At 46.8% G+C, this 25,669-nt stretch overlaps 1 protein-coding gene across 2 annotated transcripts in view; it reads left to right on the forward strand.

Moving 5' to 3' along the window:
- Positions 1 to 25,669, forward strand: part of MBTPS1 (membrane bound transcription factor peptidase, site 1) — a 130,565-nt gene that overhangs the window by 1,048 nt on the left and 103,848 nt on the right. Inside the window, exon 1 of one of the 2 annotated variants that reach the window (XM_073605445.1) lies at positions 15,219 to 15,411. The exons of the other annotated variant lie outside the window; for it this stretch is intronic. The gene's annotated coding sequence lies outside the window, so the exon portion shown is untranslated. Of the gene's footprint in view, positions 1 to 15,218; positions 15,412 to 25,669 lie in introns of those variants that run through there. 2 annotated transcript variants of the gene reach the window in all.

A 25,669-nucleotide genomic window follows, 5' to 3' on the forward strand; every position in this document is an offset into this window, starting at 1 on the left:
ATATTCATGTAGATCTCTACCTCATCATTGCAAGAATGTTATTAAAAATGATCCTCAGTGATATAACAGAACTTGAAACCAAGATTAACCTCTTCAGCCCCAGAAGATCCCCCCCCCCCCCCCCCTTCATGATCAGGCCATTTTTTTGTGATACGGCACTGCGTTACTTTAACTTACAATTGCGCAGTTGTGTGACGTACCCAAATACAATTCATGTCCCTTTTCCCCACAAATAGAGATTTTGTTTGGTGGTATTTGATCACCTCTACGTGTGGTTTTTTTTTTTTTTTTTTTTTTGCGCTATAATCAAAGACTGACAATTGAGGAAAAAAAAAAAAATTTCTTTCTGCTATAAAACATATCCAATAAAAATTAAATTTTCTTCATCAATTTAATCCAGTATGTATTCTGCTACATATACTGTCTACAAACTATGGGATACTTTTATGGGTTTTTTTTTTATTTTTACTAGTAATGGCAGCGAACAGCGATTTTTTTTTTTTTTTTTTTTTTTTTTTTTTTTTTTTTTTTTATAGCTGGATTGCGGCAGACAAATCGGACACTATGTGACACTTTTTGGGAACCAGGGACACCAATACAGTGATCAGTGCTAAAAACATGCACTGTCACTGTACTAATGACACTGGCAGGGATGAGGTTAACATCAGGGGCGATCAAATGTTTAAATGTGTTCCTTGGGAGTGCTTTCTAACTATGGGGGGGGGGGGTGATTTGACTGGGGGAAGACAGAGATCCATTTTCCTGATTAGCAGAAACACAAGATCTCTATCTTCCCCTCTGAGAGAACGGCGATCTGCCTTGTTCACATAGGCAGACCGCCATTCCGTCTGCCTCAAGAGCGATTATTGGGTCCACTGGACCCGCTGATTGGCTCCCGCTGTGCCCAATCACAGCGGGTCGCCGGGTGTGCCCCGACCCAAAGAAAGAAAAATCATGTACAGGACAGGGACACGATTTTGCTCTGAAGGGCCGCCCTGCCGCAGTATATATGTGTGGGATGGTCCGGAAGCAGTTAATAAAGACTAATTGCATCCTTTTTGGGAAATCGCTCACTCCAGTGCTGCTGAGACTCTGATCACATGGTTGCTGCAGAAAATATGGTCACCATTAGACACAGCTACTGATTGGCCAGTTCTGCCTGAATTACAACATGCTAAAGCTAGGTGCACACGTGAGTGTCGGCTTCTTCAGTTGTGTTTACATGTGTTTTTCATGCATGTTCAGGTGTAAGGGCTTTTGTTTCAGCCAATTGGAAGGAGTTGACTTGGAGGAGGAGACTGGCTGTTGGGCACAAAAACACGTGTTAAGTGTGTTTTTCAGGCGCTCCAATTGAATTCTGTTGGGCTAAAAACATGAGACCTGCCCCAAAGAAGTGTCTGTACTTCTCTGGGATGACAGCACATCACTCAGATGAGAAGGGGCCTCATAGAATAAAATGGACACCTTACTCTTCAATGTTGTCATGCATTTGGAAACATGGGACACATTGCTCCAGTCTGTGACCAACAAGCTACGAGGCTGATAGTAAGCCAAATTAAAGTACTTCTAGTAGTTGCATTTTAACCACTTGATGCAAAATCGCATACCTGTACGTCATTCTGCTACAAGTGGTTGTACCGGGGAGATATGCAGCTGCAGGCATCACCCCACTAATGTTTTTTGTTTTTTTTTAAACAGCCGCTCAATTGTCATCACAAGCAGCAGGAGGGGACGTCCTCTCCCGCTGCTATGTCTGGGCTCTCCCATCCCACCGGGTTGCCCCAGCAATCAGCCAACACGTCCGCCGACTGGCCGGATACTCAAACAAAAGCCGGAATCGGCTTTCATTGTGTCTCTTAAAGCGGAGTTCCACACAAAAATGGAACTTCCACTTTTCGGAACCCTCCCCCCCTCCGGTGTCACATTTGGCACCTTTCGGGGGGGGGGGGTGCAGATACCTGTCTAAGACAGGTATTTGCATCCACTTCCGGCATAGACTCTCACGGGAGTCTATGCCTCTTCCTATCCCTCCGCGCTGTCTCCTGGGAAGCACACAGGTCCCAGGAGATAGCGGGGACCAGTTATGATGCGCAGCGCGTCTCGCGCATGCGCAGTAGGGAACCGGGAAGTGAAGCCGCAACGCTTCACTTCCTGATTCCCTCAGCTAGGATGGCGGCGGCAGCTGCCGAGAACCGAACGGGTTATCGGCGTCGGCTGCCGACACCGCTGGACCCTGGGACAGGTAAGTGGCCATTTATTAAAAGTCAGCAGCTGCAGTATTTGTAGCTGCTGGCTTTTAATATTTATTATTTTTTTTTTTTTTTTTAGGTGGTTTAGGTGGACTCCCTCTTTAAGGTATAGTAACCCCGAAGCAGCGTCACAACGTCACTTCCGGTTTACTCGGCAGCCAACAGCACCAGCTTTAAAAAAAATGTCAGCATTCAAAAATGCCTAACTTGCCGTTTTGACTACTTTTAAATGCAATGGAGGGATGTGGGGCCTTATAGATCCTAGATCCCCCCCCCCCCCCAAAAAAAATACTCAAAAATGCTGCAGTTGGTCCTCACTTTACAGCTACTTATTTGGGTGGTGTCTTCTTGACCCTCAGGTTTTGTTTTTTGAGTATTTGGATTCTGTTAATAGAAAAAATCCAAAGCGCCAAAGAAGTCTGGATACTAGTGCGAATAACGTGATACCAAATAAATAGACAGCTGCAGTGAATAAAAACTTTGCAAGTGCAAAATAATACCAAAAAAAGAATGAATGAACCGCGCTAAGTGCCACAAATATTAAATAAATATCACATTTGAAGCTGATCCTACTTTAAATTGAAAAAGTTGCTAGAAAGTCCCATACAAATTATTTGTACCAAAGATCAAAAAACTTTAAGCAATAAAAGTTCCAAATAAAGTGCTCGTGCTCTACAAAGTGTATGCGGTTCCATGATTGATAAGTGCTTACAGGACGGAGCCCCCACATAGATGTGAACTCGCCCCTCTAAACAGATCAACTATTTCTAGTTTGGTCAATCACACATGTGGGGCAGTCCCTGTGGGTCCTCTATGGACTGGTGTGGTTTGGGATGGATGTTCCTCATATGAATGGATATGACAGAGAAAACCTCATTCCTCTATGGACGAGCGTTGTTTGGGGCAGATGTTCCTCATGTAAATAGACATGACAGAAAAAGCCTCATTGCGCAGCAACGTTTAAAAGATTTATTCCAGATAACAAGACATAGTAATTAAACTCACATGTAAAGGTACCTAAAAGCCTGGCACCCGGTGTGAACAGCAGGTAAGTTCCCAGGAAATCTGCCCATAGGCAGTAGTAAGCCGCCGCCACGCTGTACTGGTCGATTTCCGGGACCGGAAGTGTAATTTCAGCCAATCAGCAACTTCCTGAAGACGGCCCGTTTGACTGACACCCATAGAGGTCACACTGGGGCGGAGGCGTTGTCAGCGGTAAAGCGCCGCTATTGTTAGCGGCGCTTTACCGTCGGTATTCGGCCGCTAGCGGGGGTGGTTTTACCCCCCTGCTAGCAGCCGAGAAAGGGTTAAAACCACTGCAAAGCGCCTCTGTAGCCGCACCATCCCATTGATTTCAATGGGCAGGAGCGGTATACACTCCGCTTCTTCACCGCTCCGAAGATGCTGCTAGCAGGACTTTTTTTTCCCGTCCTGCTAGCGCACCGCTCCATTGTAAAAGCCCCCGGGGCTTTCACACTGGAATTAAAGCAGCGGCACTTTCGGGTCGGTTTGCAGGCGTTATTATTGGTGCAATAGGCCTGCAAGCCGCCCCAGTGTGAAAGGACCCTTCGTGCCGCAAATATTAAATAAATATCACATTTGAAGCTGATGCAACTTTAAAAAAAAAGTTGCTAGAAAGTCCCATACAAATTATTTGTACCAAAGATCAAAAAACTTTAAGCAATATATAATAATTCCTCATGTAAATAGACATGACAGAAAAAGCCTCATTGCACAGCAACGTTTGAAAGATTTATTCCAGATTAAAAAGACATAGTAATTAAACTCACATGTAAAGGTGCCTAAAAGCCTGGCACCCGGTGTGAACAGCAGGTAAGTTCCCAGGAAATCTGCCCATAGGCAGTAGTAAGCCGCCGCCGCTACGGTGTAATGGTCGATTTGCGGGACCGGAAGTGTGTCGCGAAGACGCGGTAACGCTGGCCAACCTCTACGGGTGTCAGTCAAACGGGCCGTCTTCAGGAAGTTGCTGATTGGCTGAAATGACACTTCCGGTCCCGGAAATCGACCAGTACAGCGCAGCGGCGGCTTACTACTGCCTATGGGCAGATTTCCTGGGAACTTACCTGCTGTTCACACCGGGTGCCAGGCTTTTAGGTACCTTTTACATGTGAGTTTAATTACTATGTCTTTTTATCTGGAATAAATCTTTTAAACGTTGCTGCGCAATGAGGCTTTTTCTGTCATGTCTATTTACATGAGGAACATCTGCCCCAAACAACGCTCGTCCATAGAGGAATGAGGTTTTCTCTGTCATATCCATTCATATGAGGAACATCCATCCCAAACCACACCAGTCCATAGAGGACCCACAGGGACTGCCCCACATGTGTGATTGACCAAACTAGAAATAGTTGGTCCATTTAGAGGGGTGAGTTCACATCTATGTGGGGGCTCCGTCCTGTGAGCACTTATCAAGCATGGAACCGCATACACTTTGTAGAGCACGAGCACTTTATTTGGAACTTTTATTGCTTAAAGTTTTTGATCTTTGGTACAAATAATTTGTATGGGACTTTCTAGCAACTTTTTTTTTTAAAGTTGCATCAGCTTCAAATGTGATATTTATTTAATATTTGAGGCACTAAGGGTCCTTTCACACTGGGGCGGTTTGCAGGCCTATTGCGCTAATAATAGCGCCTGCAAACCGACCCGAAAGTGCCGCTGCTTTAATTCCAGTGTGAAAGCCCCGGGGGCTTTTACACTGGAGCGGTGCGCTAGCAGGACGGGAAAAAAAGTCCTGCTAGCAGCATCTTCGGACCGGTGAAGGAGCGAAGTGTATACCGCTCCTGCCCATTGAAATCAATGGGACGGCGCGGCTATACCGCCGGCAAAGCGCCTCTGCAGAGGCGCTTTGCGGTGGTTTTAACCCTTTCTCGGCCGCTAGCAGGGGGGTAAAACCACCCCCGCTAGCGGCCGAATACCGACGGTAAAGCGCCGCTTACAATAGCAGTGCTTTACCGCCGACAACGCCTCCGCCCCAGTGTGAAAGGGCCCTTAGTGAGATTAATTCATTCTTATTTAGATTCTGTTGAGGGACCCCATCCCGATGGGTGGGACGAGTTTTTGATTCGCTATAAGCTGTAATTATTTAGTTATACCCTCAAAAAAAATACCTGACACGTGACTATTGCTGACACATGGACGTTTACATTCCTTGTGACAGCAATAATAGTGATAAAAAAAATAAAATAATTAAAGTGACAGTGTAAAAAATAAAAGTAATAAGAGAATATATTTTTTTAAAGCGCCCCATCTCTCCGTGCTACCACACATGTGAGGTATCACCACGATTGTTAGATTAAGAGCAATTATTCTAGCGCAAGACCTCCTCTGGAACTCTAAATGGGTAACCATCAAATTATTTTTTAAAGCGTCGCCTATGGAGATTTTAAGTACCGAAGTTTGGCGCCATTCCACAAGTTTGTGCAATTTCAATCCTTGACATGTTCGGTATCTATTTACTCGACGTAACATCATCTTTCACATTCTACAAAAAAACAATTGAGCTAACTTTACTGTTTCGTTTTTTTTTTTTTTTTTTAATTCATTGAAGTGTATTTTTCCCCAAAAAAACGTTTGAAAGACCGCTGCGCAAATACAGTGTGACATAAAATTTTGCAACAATCACCATTTTATTCTTTAGGGTCTCTGCTAAAAAAATGTATATAATGTTTGGGGGTTCTTTATCATTTTCTAGCAAAGAATACAGATTTTAACATGTAAGCAGATGAAGCCACGTGACCCGTGACGCCACGCGTAGGGATAGGCACACCTTCCACTGTCAGCAGTGTACGAGTTCGCCGCTCGTCTGGATACACTGCATCCTCTGCTTTTAAACTGTGTGAGTACCTTGGTTTTTGTTACTAATAAAGCTCGGTTAAATTTAAAAATACTACACTATATGGCACCCTTGTCTCCCTTTGGTTACTATACCCCTGGAGGATTCGAGGTAAACTGAAAGACAGCCCTGAGTGCAGGACCCATCGCCACAGGAGATACCAGTAGCGCCCATTTTGTTCTATGCTGTAACCTCAGGTTAATGAGGTAAGGGGCCACTACCCTCCATTGGAGGATTATCTGCATGAAGAGCACCTGTATACACCCCACATCTTTATCCATGCTATCTAAATGCAAGAAATGATCTAATCACTGCTCGCCTCTTTCCACTGTTTGGCACGTCTTAAGAACTGTTGGAGCTGCTAAACACTGTACAAGTCACCTTTTGAACTGTGAAATGCTCTAGTGTTGCACAAGTCACTTCTCTCTATGCATCTTGAATATTGCTGCATTTTAACATTAAGGATTTAGTGTTGGCATTGGAAACTTTATTGCATATATTATGGTTCCCCACGGACATTCATTGTAACTTTGCACGCTGATTTATTCCTTTGGTTATAATTATTGTTTACTTTTTTTCACTGTGTGGCACATTTGGACTATTATTGGAATCGGTTCATATTGCACTTGTCACTTTTTAAAATGTTTTCTGCTGCTGCACAAGCAATTTTATGTTATATTTAGCTATGAGCACTCACTGAAGGCATTGGCCACTTTATTGCACCAATTACTTTATTATTACTATAGCTATTTGTAAGCACCCGTGAAGGCATTGTACACTTTATTGCAGCTATTGTAGATCTCCACGGACATTCAGTGTAACTTTGTTTTTTATATATAATATGTGTTGGCTTTTTGGGAATTTTCGGTTTGGCCTCAGCAGTTTTCAAATGTCACATATATATTTATGGTTTTAGGTTGATTACCATTATTTATCTACACAGCATTAATTTTATTCATGCTCACTCACGCTTATTGCTATTTCTATATAGCACTTTAGGTGATATATGTCACTGCTCGACCATAATATTCACTAGCACATTGAAGTTAGCTCTTTCAGTACTGAAGCCAGTGATTGCTCATTGATATCTAGGCACCGCGGGGTATACGAGGAGTGGAGCTGCTTTGTCCCTCTGCATGATGGGTCGTCACACACGGCTTACCCTGCACACTCTCTACTTCTCCCTGCCAGAGCTGCTGGGCTAGAGAAGAGGAGAAAGAGGACTCTGCAGCTGCTGGATGGCGGTCCCACCGACCACTCAGACAGCAGGAGGGCCAGGATTGGTGGCAGAATGTCCTGGGGGGAGAGAAAGCCCACCCAGGGAGCTGCGAAGGGCTGCTGGGAACTGCAGGGATTTGTGGGGGATGTAGTCCCCATCTGGACACTGAGATACTTGGTGGTACTACAAGTTCCAGGACGAAGTTGTGCCAGGTGGAGGAGGGAAAAAAGAAGAAGCCTGGACTTGGCAGGGGCATGTAGCGCAGCGATCACATGTAAATACGGAAGTGTGGTTTATCCACACTGACCCCTCATCTATATCTATAGTATGGGGACTGATAGGAAGCCCAGAACCCATCCAATCTCCTCTACTGCACCCCCTGTGTGCTCCTTATATACTCTCCTATACACCATGGCACACTCCATATGTTTTCTATAGATTCTCCTATTCCCCATACACTCTTCTACAGCACACACCATGCATCTTCTATAAACCATAGCACACTCCATGCATCCTCATACACTCTCCTTACCCCATAGCACACTCCATGCATGCCACATTAACTCTCCTATATTCCATAGCGCACTCCATGCATGCCCCATACACTCCCCTATACCGCACTCCATGCATGCCCCATACACTCTTCTATACCCCATAGCGCACTCCATGCATGCCCCATGCACTCTCCTATACCCCGTAGCGCACTCCATGCATGCCCCATACACTCTCTCCTATACTCCATAGCGCACTCCATGCATGCCACACACACTCTCCTATACCCCATAGCACACTCCATGTATGCCCCATGCACTCTCCTATACCCCATAGCACACTCCTTGCATGCCCCATACACTCCCCAATACGCCATAGCGCACTCCATGCATGCCCCATTAACTCGCCTATCCTCCATAGCACGCTCCATGCATACCCCATCCCCATTACCTCTCTATACTCCTTAGCGCACTCCATGCATGCCCCATAGCACACTCCATGCATCCTCATACACTCTTCTGTACACCATAGCACACTCCATGCATGCCCTATACACTCTCCTATACCTCATAGCACACTCCATGCATGCCTCATACACTCTCCTATACCCCATAGCACACTCCATGCATGCCCCATACACTCTCCTATACCCCATAGCACACTCCATGCATGCCCCATTACCTGTCCATACGCCATAGCACACTCCATGCATGCCCCATTAACTCTCCTATACTCTATAGCACACTCCATGCATGCCCCATACACTCTCCTTACCCCAAAGCACACTCCATGCATGATCCATACACTCTCCTATACCACATAGCACACTCCATGCGTCCCCATACACTCTCCTTACCCTATAGCACACTCCATGCATGCCTCACACACTCGACTATACCCCATAGCACATTCCATGCATGCACCATACACTCTCCTATACTCCAGAGCGCACTCCATGCATGCCCCATGCACTTTCCTATACTCCAGAACGCACTCCATGCATGCCCCATACACTCTCTCCTATACTCCATAGCGCACTCCATGCATGCCACACACACTCTCCTATACCCCATAGCACACTCCATGTATGCCCCATGCACTCTCCTATACCCCATAGCACACTCCCCTATACGCCATAGCGCACTCCATGCATGCCCCATTAACTCGCCTATCCTCCATAGCACACTTCATGCATACCCCATCCCCATTACCTCTCTATACTCCATAGCGCACTCCATGCATGCCCCATAGCACACTCCATGCATCCTCATACACTCTTCTGTACACCATAGCACACTCCATGCATGCCCTATACACTCTCCTATACCTCATAGCACACTCCATGCATGCCTCATACACTCTCCTATACCCCATAGCACACTCCATGCATGCCCCATACACTCTCCTATACCCCATAGCACACTCCATGCATGCCCCATTACCTCTCCTATACCCCATAGCACACTCCATGCATGCTCCATACACTCTCCTATACCCCATAGCACACTCCATGCATGCCCCATTACGTGTCCATACGCCATAGCACACTCCATGCATGCCCCATTAACTCTCCTATACTCTATAGCACACCCCATGCATGCCCCATACACTCTCCTTACCCCAAAGCACACTCCATGCATGATCCATACACTCTCCTATACTCCAGAGCGCACTCCATGCATGCCCCATGCACTTTCCTATATTCCAGAGCGCACTCCATGCATGACCCATACACTCTCCTATACCACATAGCACACTCCATGCGTCCCCATACACTATCCTTACCCTATAGCACACTCCATGCATGGCCCATACTCTCTCCTATACTCTATAGCGCACTCCATGCATGCCTCATACACTCCCCTATAATCCATAGCACATTCCATGCATGCACCATACACTCTCCTATACTCCAGAGCGCACTCCATGCATGCCCTATGCACTCTCCTATACTCCAGAGCGCACTCCATGCATGCACCATTAACCCGCCTATACTCCATAGCGCACTCCATGCATGCCCCATTAACTCTCCTATACTCCATAGCACACTCCATGCATCCTCATACTCTCCTATACCCCATAGCACACTCCATGCATGCCCCATACACTCCCCTATACTCCATAGCGCACTCCATGCGTCACCATACACTCTCCTCTTGGGCATGGAGTTCACCAGAGCTTTACAGATTGCCACTGGAGTCCTCTTCCACTTCCATGATGACATCACGGAGCTGGTGGATGTTAGAGACCTTGCGATCCTCCACCTTCCATTTGAGGATGGCCCACAGATGCTCAAGAGGGTTTAGGTCTGGAGACATGCTAGGCCAGTCCATCGCATATGTGTGAACCTAGGCTTAGGGCTCGTTTACACATGTGGTGCCCTCTGAAGAGCAATCCATGTTTGGATTGCTCTTCAGAGGGAATTCGACAGGCAGTGAGGAGGTGTTATATCACCTCCTCACCACCTGTTTAAGCCCCCCAGCAGCACCCCACAACTGAATGCATTGTACACGGATGCAGGAAACCCCCCATTCACATGGATGGGCCACATTCAGCAGGCATTACTGCTCGCTGAACCCAACAGTGCAGACAATTTTTGCCCCACACCGTGATACAAAGTATTTTAGCTATTGCGTGTGCAGATCCCCCCTTTGCTGTCTTTGCAGCTTAAGAGGAACAGCTGGGTATCAGTAAAAACACAGCTCAACCTCTACTTTTACTGTCTCCCAACCACAAGTGTAAACAAAGTCGCAGAGCACTCTGAAGAGTAATCCACAGTGGATGATTTTTTTTAAAGTATCTGACAGGTGGTGAAGAAGCGTTATGTTTTCTCCTCACCACCTGTTTTTAACCCCTAAAATCCCATGTCACTGTGCTGTAGCCACGTGCATTGCACACAGTTACTGCCCATTGAATGGGTGGAGTTAAGCGAGGGCAGTGCCATAAGCTAGTGGGCTCTTTCACACGGGCGATCCTGCTGGTGGACTCCGCTTTGCTCAGCGGGGGATCGATCTGCTGAGCAGGCAGATGACAGGTCTGTCTCCACTCACTGTGCAGAGACGGACCTGTCAGAGCGCCGTTCTCCATTTTCATCCGATCCGCCAGTTTGATGGAAAATAGGGTCACCATCCGTCTGGATTTTACGGATCGGATGGCAGCGGGTGTCAGCGGACATGTCACCGCTCAGATCCACCGCTCCATAGAGGTGAATGGAGGCTCCGATCAGGACCACCTGTGATAGGGGCTATAGTGTTCAGGTTTGGCTTGAAGAAAAGGTGGCAATCCCCCCCGAGAGAAAACACTGACAGATCATCACAGCACAAGCCGGGTTCAGCTCTCTATTGTCCCCCCACACCAGGGCTGGAGCAAGGATTTTTGATACCCTAGGCAAAACCTAATTTTACCGCCCTCCCCCCTTTGCCCTGCCCATGTATACAGTGGCAGTGTATATGATCATCCTCAGGTCACAGAGGAGATTCCCAATTATAAAGCTCAATAAGTGCTAGTTCTCAGGTCACAAAGTGTGCCCCTCATTACAAGGTGTAGAAAACCTCCATCCCCAGGACATATAGGACCTGGGGATGGGTAGAAGATGTACTGAGGTGCCCATTAGAAGTACAGTGCCCCCCATTCTTTAGGATACACAGGGGTTTATCAATATGAGCGCAGCCCCCCGATTCCACATGACAGGGGCCCCCATTATGAGTACACTGTCTCTGCTCAGGACAAACAGAGGCCCCCCATTATATGAAGTACAGTGCCCCCCCCCACCCCACACCTCTACCCCCCATGTTCCATCACTGTACTTTCCTGTACACATATTCCATCACTGCACACACGTTACATTGCTGTACTCTCTACTACACACGTTACATTGCTGTACTCTCTACTACACACGTTACATTGCTGTACTCTCTACTACACATGTTACATTGCTGTACTCTCTACTACACACGTTACATTGCTGTACTCTCTACTACACACGTTACATTGCTGTACTCTCTACTCCACACGTTACATTGCTGTACTCTCTACTCCACACGTTACATTGCTGTACTCTCTACTACACACGTTACATTGCTGTACTCTCTACTACACACGTTACATTGCTGTACTCTCTACTACACACGTTACATTGCTGTACTCTCTACTACACACGTTACATTGCTGTACTCTCTACTACACACGTTACATTGCTGTACTCTCTACTACACATCTTACATTGCTGTACCCTCTCTACTACACACGTTACATTGCTGTACTCTCTACTACACACGTTACATTGCTGTACTCTCTACTACACACGTTACATTGCTGTACTCTCTACTACACACGTTACATTGCTGTACCCTCTCTACTACACACGTTACATTGCTGTACCCTCTCTACTACACACGTTACATTGCTGTACTCTCTACTACACACGTTACATTGCTGTACCCTCTCTACTACACACGTTACATTGCTGTACCCTCTCTACTACACACGTTACATTGCTGTACCCTCTCTACTACACACGTTACATTGCTGTACCCTCTCTACTACACACGTTACATTGCTGTACTCTCTCTACTACACACGTTACATTGCTGTACTCTCTCTACTACACACGTTACATTGCTGTACCCTCTCTAATATGCAATTGGCAGTGCGACTTAAAGCGGAGTTCCACCCAAAAGTGGAACTTCCGCTCATCGGATCCCCCCCCCCCTCCGGTGTCACAATTGGCACCTTTCAGGGGGGAGGGGGGTGCAAATACCTGTATAATACAGGTATCTGCACCCACCTCCAGGAATAGACTCCCGCGGGAGTCACGCCCCCGCTGTCTCCTGGGAAAGACACAGGTCCCAGGAGATAGCGGGGACCATTGAGAACGCGCAGTGTGACTCACGCATGCGCAGTAGGGAACCGGGAAGTGAAGCCGCAACGCTTCACTTCCTGATTCCCTCACTGAGAATGGCGGCGGCAGCAGCACCCGAGGACCGAGGGATGGGTTCGGTCTTGGGTGCCGACATCGCTGGACCCCGGGACAGGTGAGTGACCTTATTTTAAAAGTCAGCAGCTGCTGACATCTAAAAAAAATGTTTCGCCGGACTCCCGCTTTAAGATAGATATTAAGGCAAAAAGCATATTTCTTATTTTATTCTCAATATAGTAAGTAAGTGGCTCAGGGACACGACTCAGGGGCAGGAAATTCAAATGTTTTATACAAGTAGAAGGCGCAAAACATAGTTATCACAGAGTTATTAGATGTGCTGCAAAGGCATAGTAATGTATGCATACAAATGAAAAGACTTCAAGTCCACAATCAATATGATTGTATAAAAGAAGTCCAAAATCAGGGGAGAAGAGCAGGAAAAAGGGGGGGGGGGTGATCCACGCTCACGGCAGCCGTCCAGGGGGAACAGAAACCATGTTCCTAGTGTGCTGAAAAAACAAGAGGAGAAGGAAAGGTGCCTCTGGGTGCAGATTTTTCTTAAAAAGGTTTAATAAACAGTAAAAGTCAAATGGTAACTCACATTTTAAGAAGTGTTTATAGGCATAAAATAAGTGTGGATGTGGTCCCAGCAACGGGGGAATCCTCAGTGTAGTCAGTCCCTGTTCCTTCCAATGGAGGTGCGCTGTGACATCTTCTCAGAATACCGCTGGATGGTGCTTCAGCCGGCGGCGGTGAGAATGTGCCAATACGAGGTGTGGAGCGCAAGCTGGTAACCAGGAGAAGGGGATGGGGTGACTCCAGTGAGGTCACTCCAGTGATGTCATCCCCCTTCGCCTGGTTACCAGCTTGCGCTCCACACCTCGTATTGGCACACTCTCACCGCCGCCGGCTGAAGCACCATCCAGCGGTATTCTGAGATATCACAGCGCACCTCCATTGGAAGGAACAGGGACTGACTACACTGAGGATTCCCCCGTTGCTGGGACCACATCCACACTTATTTTATGCCTATTAACACTTCTTAAAATGTGAGTTGCCATTTGGCTTTTACTGTTTATTAAACCTTTTTAAGAAAAATCTGCACCCAGAGGCGCCTTTCCTTCTCCTCTTGTTTTTTCAGGAGATTGGAATGGGTGACACCCGCCCATGAAATGGACTCTCACAGTGTCAATCACAGCAGTGTGCAGCAGCTCAGATCACTGACACGTCCCATCCGGAGTCCCAGTAACACTCTCTCTCCATGCCAAGTGGTCCTCTCATTCCCCTCCAGTCCAAACAGCACTGACAGTCCCGCTCCCGGCTTGCCTTCCTCCCGTCCCGCAGACCCACACACGAGGCTCTGGTCACTCCGCTCCCTTGTACTATGACATCACATGACACGCTCAGGCACCATCGTCTGTACCACCTGAACACACTGTACCAGGCACTTGGATGGTCCTGGCCGGCTCCAGACCCGAGCTGCGCATGCCCAGTCCTGAGCCAAGCGTCACAGCCATACTTTTTACTTGCAACCTTTTCCTCTTACTGACATTTACTGGCAGGAGAAAAGTGCCTGGCTGCCACTAAAAATACTGACGGTTGGCAACACTTCTCCTCCAAATATTCCCTATTGATGGTGATCCGGGTTCTGTGTACAACTGTGACAAGAGGGGCTCTGACTCCTCCCACTCTTGCTCCAGCACACATTTCATTCTCCAATCAGCACATTGTACTTCTCACACAGCTTGGAGAATGAAGAGAAGGCGGGTGCAGAGCTGAGTGACAGAGCAGCAGACCAATCGGCAGCCAGACCTCGTGCTGGGAGGCGGAACTATGCAGATAGCAGTTTAGAAGAGGCTTCAGCGTCGCTCTTGTCACTGACACAAGGCGGGGACAGAAGTACAACAATCACACATAATGCTGCCTCTGTGTCAGCGGTGCTGCTGATCCGATGCTGAGCCCCTCCCCCGAGTTCTCCTCTCTGGGCTCTCTCTCCACATAGGACCGCCCACTCTGTCCATCCTGACCCTCCCCCGGGATCCCATCCCCAGCTCTGCATCCCATTCCCCGCACTCAACCTTCCTCTTCTATGGGGCGCAGGGTGGAAGTTTTCCTGCTGGAGGGACAGACAGCTATTGGATCCGGATTTTTCCTCCCCCCTACCCTGGAGCTCTAGGCAGCCGCCTGACCTGCCCCCCACATCCCGATTCCCGACACTGGACCCGATCTCACTGGTGAGGTGACAATCGGTACTAATGACACTTACTAGATCTCCGATCGGTGTAATCTACGAAAAATCCGCTCGAGGGCGCTGTGATTTGTCAGTGATGACAGCCAATAAGACACGCCTTCTCCCTGGAAAACCGCAGAAGAAATGGCGCCGCTCATCCCACTCGTGCTCGGTATAACCGTTATCCGCCCGCCGCCTCCGCCAATCAGAGTAAACGCGACCATCCCCCGTCGCCCCCCCGCCACACGGGCGCGTGAACTGCTGGCTGTAATGTCCGGTGACCGGAGAAGAGATAGCTGGAGAGAGGATTCGGCGTTCTTCATCCTCCAGCCTGCAGGTGGCAATAGAGAGCGCCGCTGTGCAGTGAGGGAAGGGTGCCCGTTCTCACTCATTCTATCCCCTTGTCACATGACTGGGGGAAAGAAGATATTTCCCGGTTTGTCTGTAAGTACAAGGAGGGGGGACAACTTACCACAGACCTTCCCTCTCTACTCCTCACACAGCCCCCTTATCTCCCCTCTCTCTTCCTCATCCCCCCTCTCTCTCTTTCTCTCTTCCTCATCCCCCCTCTCTCTCTTTCTCTCTTCCTCATACTCCCCCCCCTCTCTCCTCACACTACTAGATTGTTCTGTGTGATAAGAGACTAATTCTCTTATCAGAATATTTCTTTCTCCAGAATAAAGCTTCCTCCATCCAGGGGGTTCAGTGGATGGCTCGAACCACTGAAGTGGGGGGCGCTGCAATTCTTTGCAGTGTAATTTGCACCCATTCATTTTATATGGATGCAAATCGCACTGCAAAGTATCAGCGAGTACTTGACCGAACGTATCGATCCTGGTACTTGTGGATAAAAAAAAAAAAAAATTTGAGGCATTCCTAGTGGTAACACAAACCGTGTGTGCTGGCAGCTCCTGAGAAGAAAAAGTCATATCTAGGCAGTGCAGGAGTATTTGTGTGTTTTTTAGTTCAGGGAGGGGAATGATTTGTGTGTATGTAATACACACGGAGGAGCTGCACAGATAACTGGGATATCTTCTGGATGGATGCACTGGACCATGGGAATATGTAGAATTCTCTAGACAGTGTTGCAGGATCTGGAACCGTTGGGAGATGTAACTACATGCTGGTCATGATTAAAGTCTTTGGGAAAACTTTTTTTTTTTTTTTAGTTCAGAGTGACATGGGGGAAGGGTAGGATCCTCTGTCAGGCTTTTATTGCTGTGCTGGGTCCCCATTGGGAAAATTCACCCCTCTCTTTATCCTCATGCCTGCTGTCAGGGAAAATGCAAAATGCTAGAGTTGTCCCCAAAAACTAAAGGTAAAAGACATTTTTCCAAAGGAGGCACCTGTTCCTGGGACATCTGTCTAAGAAGAGAATTATCCTTATTTGGGGAGATTTCCTCTAACTTCCTGTCTCTGGGACAGGAAGTGAAGGGAAATCTGACAAATGGTATACAAACAGCAAGAAAGTAAAAAATAACTCAGGGCTTTTAACCTATCCCGACTCTATAAAACAATATTTTAGCTATACATCCACTTTAACTTGACAGTATTGAAATGCGTTTTTAGGCTACATTAAAAAAGGACCACAGTAAAAACCAGGGTGTGGTTTCATGTAGCAACAGATTACAATTATCACTGTTGAGAGGTCTTGGATTGTGTATGAAATGTGTTTGGTGCTCTTTGGAGTGTAGTGTAGCCCCACCCTATTAGATTGTAAGCTCTTCTGAGCAGGGCCCTCTTAATCCTCTTCTATTTTATTGTATTATAACTGTATTGTCTCCCTTTTAAACTGTTGGCGCTATATAAATCCTGTATAATAATAATATCCATGTAGATCTCTACCTTATCATTGCAAGAATGTTATTAAAATTTCTTAAAAATGATCCTCAGTAATATAACAGAACATGAAACCAAGATTAACCTCTTCAGTCCCAGAAGATCCCCCCCCCCCCCCCTTCATGACCAGGCCATTTTTTTGTGATACAGCACTGCGTTACTTTAACTTACAATTGTGTGACGTACACAAATACAATTTATGTCCCTTTTCCCCACAACTAGAGATTTTGTTTGGTGGTATTTGATCACCTCTATAAACAAAGACTGACAATTGAGAAAAAAAAAATGTTTTTCTTTCTGCTATAAAACATATCCAATAAAAATTACATTTTCTTCATCAATTTAATCCAATATGTATTCTGCTACATATACCGTCTACAAACTATGGGATATTTTTATGTTTTTTTTTTTTTTTATACTAGTAATGGCAGCGAACGGCAATTTTTAGCCGGATTGCGGCAGACAAATCAGACACTAAGTGACACTTTTTGGGGACCAGGGACACCAATACAGTGATCAGTGCTAAAAATATGCACTGTCACTGTACTAATGACACTGGCAGGGAAGGGGTTAACATCAGGGGCGATCAAATGTTTAAATGTGTTCCTTGGGAGTGCTTTCTAACTTTGGGGGGGGGGTGATTTGACTGGGGGAAGACAGAGATCCATTTTCCTGACTAGCAGAAACACAAGATCTCTATCTTCCCCTCTGACAGAACGGCGATCTGCCTTGTTCACATAGGCAGACTGCCATTCCGTCTGCCTCAAGAGCTATCATTGGGTCCACTGGACCTGCTGATTGGCTCCCGCTGTGTCCAATCACAGCGGGTCGCCGGGTGCGCCCCGACCCAAAGAAAGAAAAATCATGTACAGGACAGGGACACAATTTTGCTCTGAAGATCCACCCTGCCGCAGTATATATGTGTGGGACGGTCCGGAAGCAGTTAATAAAGACTAATTGCATCCTTTTTGGGAAATCGCTCATTCCAGTGCTGCTGAGACTCTGATCACATGGTTGCTGCACAAATTATGGTCACCATTTAGACACAGCTACTGATTGGCCAGTTCTGCCTGAATTACAACATGCTAAAGCTAGGTGCACACGTGAGTGTCGGCTTCTTCAGTTGTGTTTACATGTGTTTTTCATGCATGTTCAGGTGTAAGGGCTTTTGTTTCAGCCAATTGAAAGGAGGTGACTTGGAGGAGGAGACTGGCTGTTGGGCACAAAAACACGTGTTAAGTGTGTTTTTCAGGCGCTCCAATTGAATTGGGATGACAGCACATCACTCAGATGAGAAGGGGCCTCATAGAATAAAATGGACACCTTACTGTTCAATGTTGTCATGCATTTGGAAACATGGGACACATTGCTCCAGTCTGTGACCAACAACCTACGAGGCTGATAGGTAGCCAAATTGAAGTACTTCTAGTAGTTGCATTTTAACCACTTGATGCAAAATCGCATACCTGTACGTAATTCTGCTACAAGTGGTTGTACCGGGGAGATATGCAGCTGCAGGCATCACCCCGCTAATGTGTTTTTTTTTTTTTTTTTTTTAGAGCCGACGGTCGGCTTTCTTGTGAAAACAACCAATGTGGCTAAACAGCCGCTCAATTGTTATCGCAAGCAGTAGGAGGGGACGTCCCCTCCCGCCGCTATATCTGGGCTCTCCCATCCCACTGGGTGGCCCCAGCGATCAGCCAACACGTCCACCGGCTGGCCGGATACTCAAACAAAAGCCGGAATTGGAATTCACTGTGTCTTTTAAGATATAGTAACCCCGAAGCAGCGTCACAACGTCACTTCCGGTTTACTGGACAACCAACAGCACCAGCTTTAAAAAAGTCAGCATTCAAAAACACCTAACTTGCCATTTGACTACTTTTAAATGCAATGGAGGGATTTGGGGCTTTATAGATCCCAGACCCCCCCCCCAAAAAAAAAAATACTCAAAAATGCTGCAGTTGGTCCTCACTTTACAGCTACTTATTTGGGTGGTGTCTTCTTGACCCTCAGGTTTTGTTTTTTGAGTATTTGGATTCTGTTAATAGAAAACATCCAAAGCGCCAAAGAAGTCTGGATACTAGTGCGAATAACGTGATACCAAATAAATAGACAGCTGCAGTGAATAAAAACTTTGCAAGTGCAAAATAATACCAAAAAAAGAATGAATGAACCACGCTAAGTGCCACAAATATTAAATAAATATCACATTTGAAGCTGATGCGACTTTAAATTGAAAAAGCTGCTAGAAAGTCCCATACAAATTATTTGTAGCAAACATCAAAAAACTTTAAGCAATAAAAGTCCCAAATAAAGTGCTCGTGCTCTACAAAGTGTATGCGGTTCCATGCTTGATAAGTGCTTACAGGACGGAGCCCCCACATAGATGTGAACTCACCCCTCTAAATGGACCAACTATTTCTAGTTTGGTCAATCACACATGTGGGGCAGTCCCTGTGGGTCCTCTATGGACTGGTGTGGTTTGGGATGGATGTTCCTCATATAAATGGATATGACAGAGAAAACCTCATTCCTCTATGGACGAGTGTTTGGGGCAGATGTTCCTCATGTAAATAGACATGACAGAAAAAGCCTCATTGCGCAGCAACGTTTGAAAGATTTATTCCAGATTAAAAAGACATAGTAATTAAACTCACATGTAAAGGTGCCTCAAAGCCTGGCACCCGGTGTGAACAGCAGGTAAGTTCCCAGGAAATCTGCCCATAGGCAGTAGTAAGCCGCCGCTGCGCTGTACTGGTCGGTTTTTCCGGGACCGGAAGTGTCATTTCAGCCAATCAGCTGAAATCAAACTTCCATTTCAGCAACTTCCTGAAGACGGCCCGTTTGGCTGATACCCGTAGAGGTTGGCCCGCATTACCGCGTCTTCGCGACACACTTCTGGTCCCGGAAACCGACCAGTACAGCGTAGCGGCGGCTTACTACTGCCCATGGGCAGATTTCCTGGGAACTTACCTGCTGTTCACACCGGGTGCCAGGCTTTTAGGCACCTTTACATGTGAGTTTAATTACTATGTCTTGTTATCTGGAATAAATCTTTTAAACGTTGCTGCGCAATGAGGCTTTTTCTGTCATGTCTATTTACATGAGGAACATCTGCCCCAAACAACGCTCGTCCATAGAGGAATGAGGTTTTCTCTGTCATATCCATTCATATGAGGAACATCCATCCCAAACCACACCAGTCCATAGAGGACCCACGGGGACTGCCCCACATGTGTGATTGACCAAACTAGAAATAGTTGGTCTGTTTGGAGGGGTGAGTTCACATCTATGTGGGGGCTCCGTCCTGTAAGCACTTATCAAGCATGGAACCGCATACACTTTGTAGAGCACGAGCACTTTATTTGGGACTTTTATTGCTTAAAGTTTTTTGTTGTTTGCTACAAATAATTTGTATGGGACTTTCTAGCAACTTTTTCAATTTAAAGTCGCATCGGCTTCAAATGTGATATGTATTTAATATTTGCGGCACTTAGTGCGGTTCATTCATTCTTATTTAGATTCTGTTGTTGAGGGACCCCATCCTGATGGGTGGGACGGGTTTTTGATTCGCTATAAGCTGTAATCCTTGACTACTAACCCCGGTGTTTTTATCAATGATTTAGTCATACCCTCCAAAAAAATACCTGACACGTGACTATTGCTGACACATGGATGTTTGCATATTCCTTGTGACAGCAATAATAGTGATAAAAAAAAAAATAATTAAAGTGACAGTGTAAAAAATAAAAGTAATAAGAGAATATATTTTTTTAAAGCGCCCCATCCCTCCGTGCTACCACACATGTGAGGTATCACCACGATTGTTAGAGCAAGAGCAATTATTCTAGCGCAAGACCTCCTCTGGAACTCTAAATGGGTAACCATAAAATTTATTTTTAAAGCGTCACCTATGGAGATTTTAAGTACCGAATTTTGGCGCCATTCGACAAGTTTGTGCAATTTCAATCCTTCACATGTTCGGTATCTATTTACTCGACGTAACATCATCTTTCACATTCTACAAAAAAAAAAATTGGGCTACCTTTACTGTTTCGTTTTTTTTTTTTTTAATTCATTGAAGTGTATTTTACCCCCAAAAATTGTTTGAAAGACCGCTGTGCAAATACAGTGTTACATAAAATATTGCAATGACCACCATTTTATTCTTTAGGGTCTCTGCTAAAAAATGTATATAATGTTTGGGGGTTCTTTGTAATTTTCTAGCAAAAAATACAGATTTTAACATGTAAGCAACAAGTGTCAGAAAAAGGCCTGGTCTTGAAGCGGTTAAATCCCTGTACTGTTTTGTGAATACTATACTGCTTTTGCAGCCTGGGCAGTGGAGCTGCTTTGTCTCTGCATGATGGGTCGTCACACACGGCTTTCCCTGCACACTCTCTACTTCTCCCTGCCAGAGCTGCTGGGCTAGAGAAGAGGAGAAAGAGGACTCTGCAGCTGCTGGATGGCGGTCCCACCGACCACTCAGACAGCAGGAGGGCCAGGATTGGTGGCAGAATATCCTGGGGAGAGAAAGCCCACCCAGGGAGCTGCGAAGGGCTGCTGGGAACTGCAGGGATTTGTGGGGGATGTAGTCCCCATCTGGACACTGAGATACTTGGTGGTACTAGAAGTTCCAGGAAGAAGTTGTGCCAGGTGGAAGAGGAAAAAGAAGAAGCCTGGACTTGGCAGGGGCATGTAGCGCAGCGATCACATGTAAATACGGAAGTGCCGTTTATCCACACTGACCCCTCATCTATATCTATAGTATGGGGACTGATAGGAAGCCCAGAACCCATCCAATCTCCTCTACTGCACCCCCTGTGTGATCCTTTATATACTCTCCTATACACCATGGCACACTCCATATGTTTTCTATAGATTCTCCTATTCCCCATACACTCTTCTACAGCACACACCATGCATCTTCTATACCCCATAGCACACTCCATGCATCCTCATACACTCTCCTATACCCCATAGCGCACTCCATGCATGCCACATATGCTCTCCTATACCCATAGCACACTCCATGCATCCTCATACACTCTCCTATACTCCATAGCGCACTCCATGTATGCCCCATAAACTCTCCTATATTCCTGAGAGCACTCCATGCATGCCCTATTAACTCTCCTATACTCCATAGCACACTCCATGAATGCCCCATACACTCTCCTATACCCCATAGCACACTCCATGCATGGCCCATACACTCTCCTATACCCCATAGCACACTCCATGAATGCCCCATACACTCTCCTATCCTCCATAGCGCACTCTATGCATGCCCCATACACTCTCCTATACCCCAAAGCACACTCCATGCATACCCCATTAACTCTCCTATACCCCATAGCACACTCCGTGTATGCATCATGCACTCTCCTATACTCCATAGCGCACTCCATGCATGCCTTATACACTCTACTATACTTCATAGCCCACTCCATTCATGCCCCATTAACTTGCCTATGCTCCATAGTGCACTCCCTGCATCCTTATACACTCACCTATACCCCATAGCACACTCTATACATGCCCCATACACTCTCCTATACTCTATAGCACACTCCACGCATGCCCCATTTCCCCTCCATACGCCATAGCACACTCCATGCATACCCCATCCCCATTACCTCTCTATACTACATAGTGCACTCCATGCATGGCCCATACACTCTCCTATACTCCACAGTGCACTCCATGCATCTTTATACACTCTCCTATACCCCATAGCACACTCCATTCATGCCCCATTAACTCTCCTATACTCCATACCACACTTCATGCATGCCCCATACACTCTTCTATATCCCAAAGCACACTCCATTCATGCCCCATACACTCTCCTATACTCCATAGCACACTCCATGCATGCCCCATACACTCTCTTATACCCCATAGCACACTTCATGCATGGCCCATACTCTCTCCTATACTCCATAGTGCACTCCATGCATACTCTATAGAGCACTCCATGCATGCCCCATACACTCCCCTATACTCCATAGCGCACTCTATGCATGCCCCATACACTCTCCTATACCCCATAGCACACTCCATGCATGCCCCATACACTCTCCTATACTCCATAGCACACTCCATGCATGCCCCATACACTCTCTTATACCCCATAGCACACTTCATGCATGGCCCATACTCTCTCCTATACTCCATAGCGCACTCCATGCATACTCTATAGAGCACTCCATGCATGCCCCATACACTCCCCTATACTCCATAGCGCACTCTATGCATGCCCCATACACTCTCCTATACTCCATAGCGCACTCCATGCATGCCCCATTACCTCTCCATAGGCCATAGCACACTCTATGCATGCTCCATTCACTCTCCTTACCCCATAGCGCACTCGATGCATGCCCCGTACACTCTCCTATACTCCAGAGCGCACTCCATTCATGCCCCTTTAAATCGCCTATACTCCATAGCAGACTCCATGCATGCCCCATACGCTCTCCTATACTCTATAGCGCACTCCATGCATTCCCCATACACTCCCCTATACTCCATAGCGCACTCCATGCATGCACAATACGTTCTCCTATACCCCATAGCACACTCCATGCATACCCCATTAACTCTCCTATACTCCATAGCACACTCCGTGTATGCATCATGCACTCTTCTATACCCCATAGCGCACTCCATACATGCCCCATACACTCTCCTATACTCCATAGCGCACTCCATTTGTGCCCCATTAACTCACCTATACTCCATGCATGCCCCATTACCTCTCCATACGCCACAGCACACTCCATGCATCCTTATACACTCTCCTATACCCATAGCGCACTCCATGCATGCCCCATACGCTCTCCTATTCCCCATAGCGCACTCCATGCATGCCCCATACGCTCTCCTATTCCCTATAGCGCACTCCATGCATGCCACATACACTCTCCTATACCCCATGGTGCACTCCATGCACGCTCCATACACTTTCTTCTATCCTCCATAGCGCACTCCATGCATGCTCCATACGCTCTCCTATTCCCCATAGCACACTCCATGCATTCCCCATACACTCTCCTATACACCATAGCACACTCCATGCACGCCCCACAATCTCTCCTATCCTCCATAGCGCACTCTATGCATGCCCCATACACTCTCCTATACCCCAAAGCACACTCCATGCATACCACATTAACTCTGCTATACCCCATAGCACACTCCATGCATGCCCCATACACTCTCCTATACTCTATAGCGCACTCCATGCATGCCCCATTTCCCCTCCATACGCCATAGCACACTCCATGCATACCCCATCCCCATCACCTCTCTATACTACATAGCGCACTACATGCATATCCCATTAACTCTCCTATACCCCATAGCACACTCCATGCATGGCCCATACACTCTCCTATACCGCATAGCGCACTCTATGCATGCTCCATACACTCTCCTATACTCTATAGTGCACTCCATGCATGGCCCATACACTCCCCTATTCTCCATAGCGCACTCCATGCATACCCCATACACTCTCCTATACCCCATAGCACACTCCATGCATGCCCCATACATTCTCCTATACTCTACAGTGCACTCCATGCATGTCCCATTACCTCTCCATAGGCCATAGCACACTCTATGCATGCTCCATTCACTCTCCTTACCCCATAGCGCACTCCATGCATGCCCCGTACACTCTCCTATACTCCAGAGCGCACTCCATTCATGCCCCTTTAACTCGCCTATACTCCATGCATGCCCCATATGCTCTCCTATACTCTATAGCGCACTCAATGCATTCCCCATACACTCCCCTATACTCCATAGTGCACTCCATGCATGCACAATACGTTCTCCTATACCCCATAGCACACTCCATGCAACCCCATTAACTCTCCTATACCCCATAGCACACTCCGTGTATGCATCATGCACTCTCCTATACCCCATAGCGCACTCCATGCATGCCCCATACACTCCCCTATACCGCACTCCATGCATGTCCCATACACTCTCCTATACTCCATAGCACACTCCATGCATACCCCATTACCTCTCCATATGCCATAGCACATTCCATCCATCCTCATACACTCTCCTATACTCCATAGCGCACTCCATGCATGCCCCATACGCTCTCCTAATCCCCATAGCACACTCCATGCATGCCCCATACACTCTCCTATACCCCATAGCACACTCCATGCACGCCCCACACACTCTCCTATCCTTCATAGCGCACTCTATGCATGCCCCATACACTCTCCTATACCCCAAAGCACACTCCATGCATACCCCATTAACTCTCCTATACTCCATACCACACTTCATGCATGCCCCATACACTCTCCTATACCCCATAGCGCACTCCATGCATGCCCCATACACTCTCCTATACTTCATAGCCAACTTCATGCATGCCCCATTTCCCCTCCATACGCCATAGCGCACTCCATGCATACCCCATCCCCATTACCTCTCTATACTACATAGCGCACTCCATGCATACCCCATTAACTCTCCTATTCTCCATAGCACACTCCATGCATGCCCCATACACTCCCCTATACCGCACTCCATGCATGCCCCATTAACTCTCCTATACTCCACAGTGCACTCCATGCATCTTTATACACTCTCCTATACCCCATAGCACACTCCATTCATGCCCCATTAACTTTCCTATACTCCATACCACACTTCATGCATGCCCCATACACTCTTCTATACCCCAAAGCACACTCCATGCATGACCCATACACTCTGCTATACCCCAAAGCACACTCCATGCATGACCCATACACTCTCCTATACCCCAAAGCACACTCCATGCATGACCCATACACTCTTCTATACCCCAAAGCACACT

Source organism: Aquarana catesbeiana, linkage group LG11, assembly GCF_042186555.1.
Source record: "Aquarana catesbeiana isolate 2022-GZ linkage group LG11, ASM4218655v1, whole genome shotgun sequence".
Lineage (NCBI taxonomy): Eukaryota > Metazoa > Chordata > Amphibia > Anura > Ranidae > Aquarana > Aquarana catesbeiana.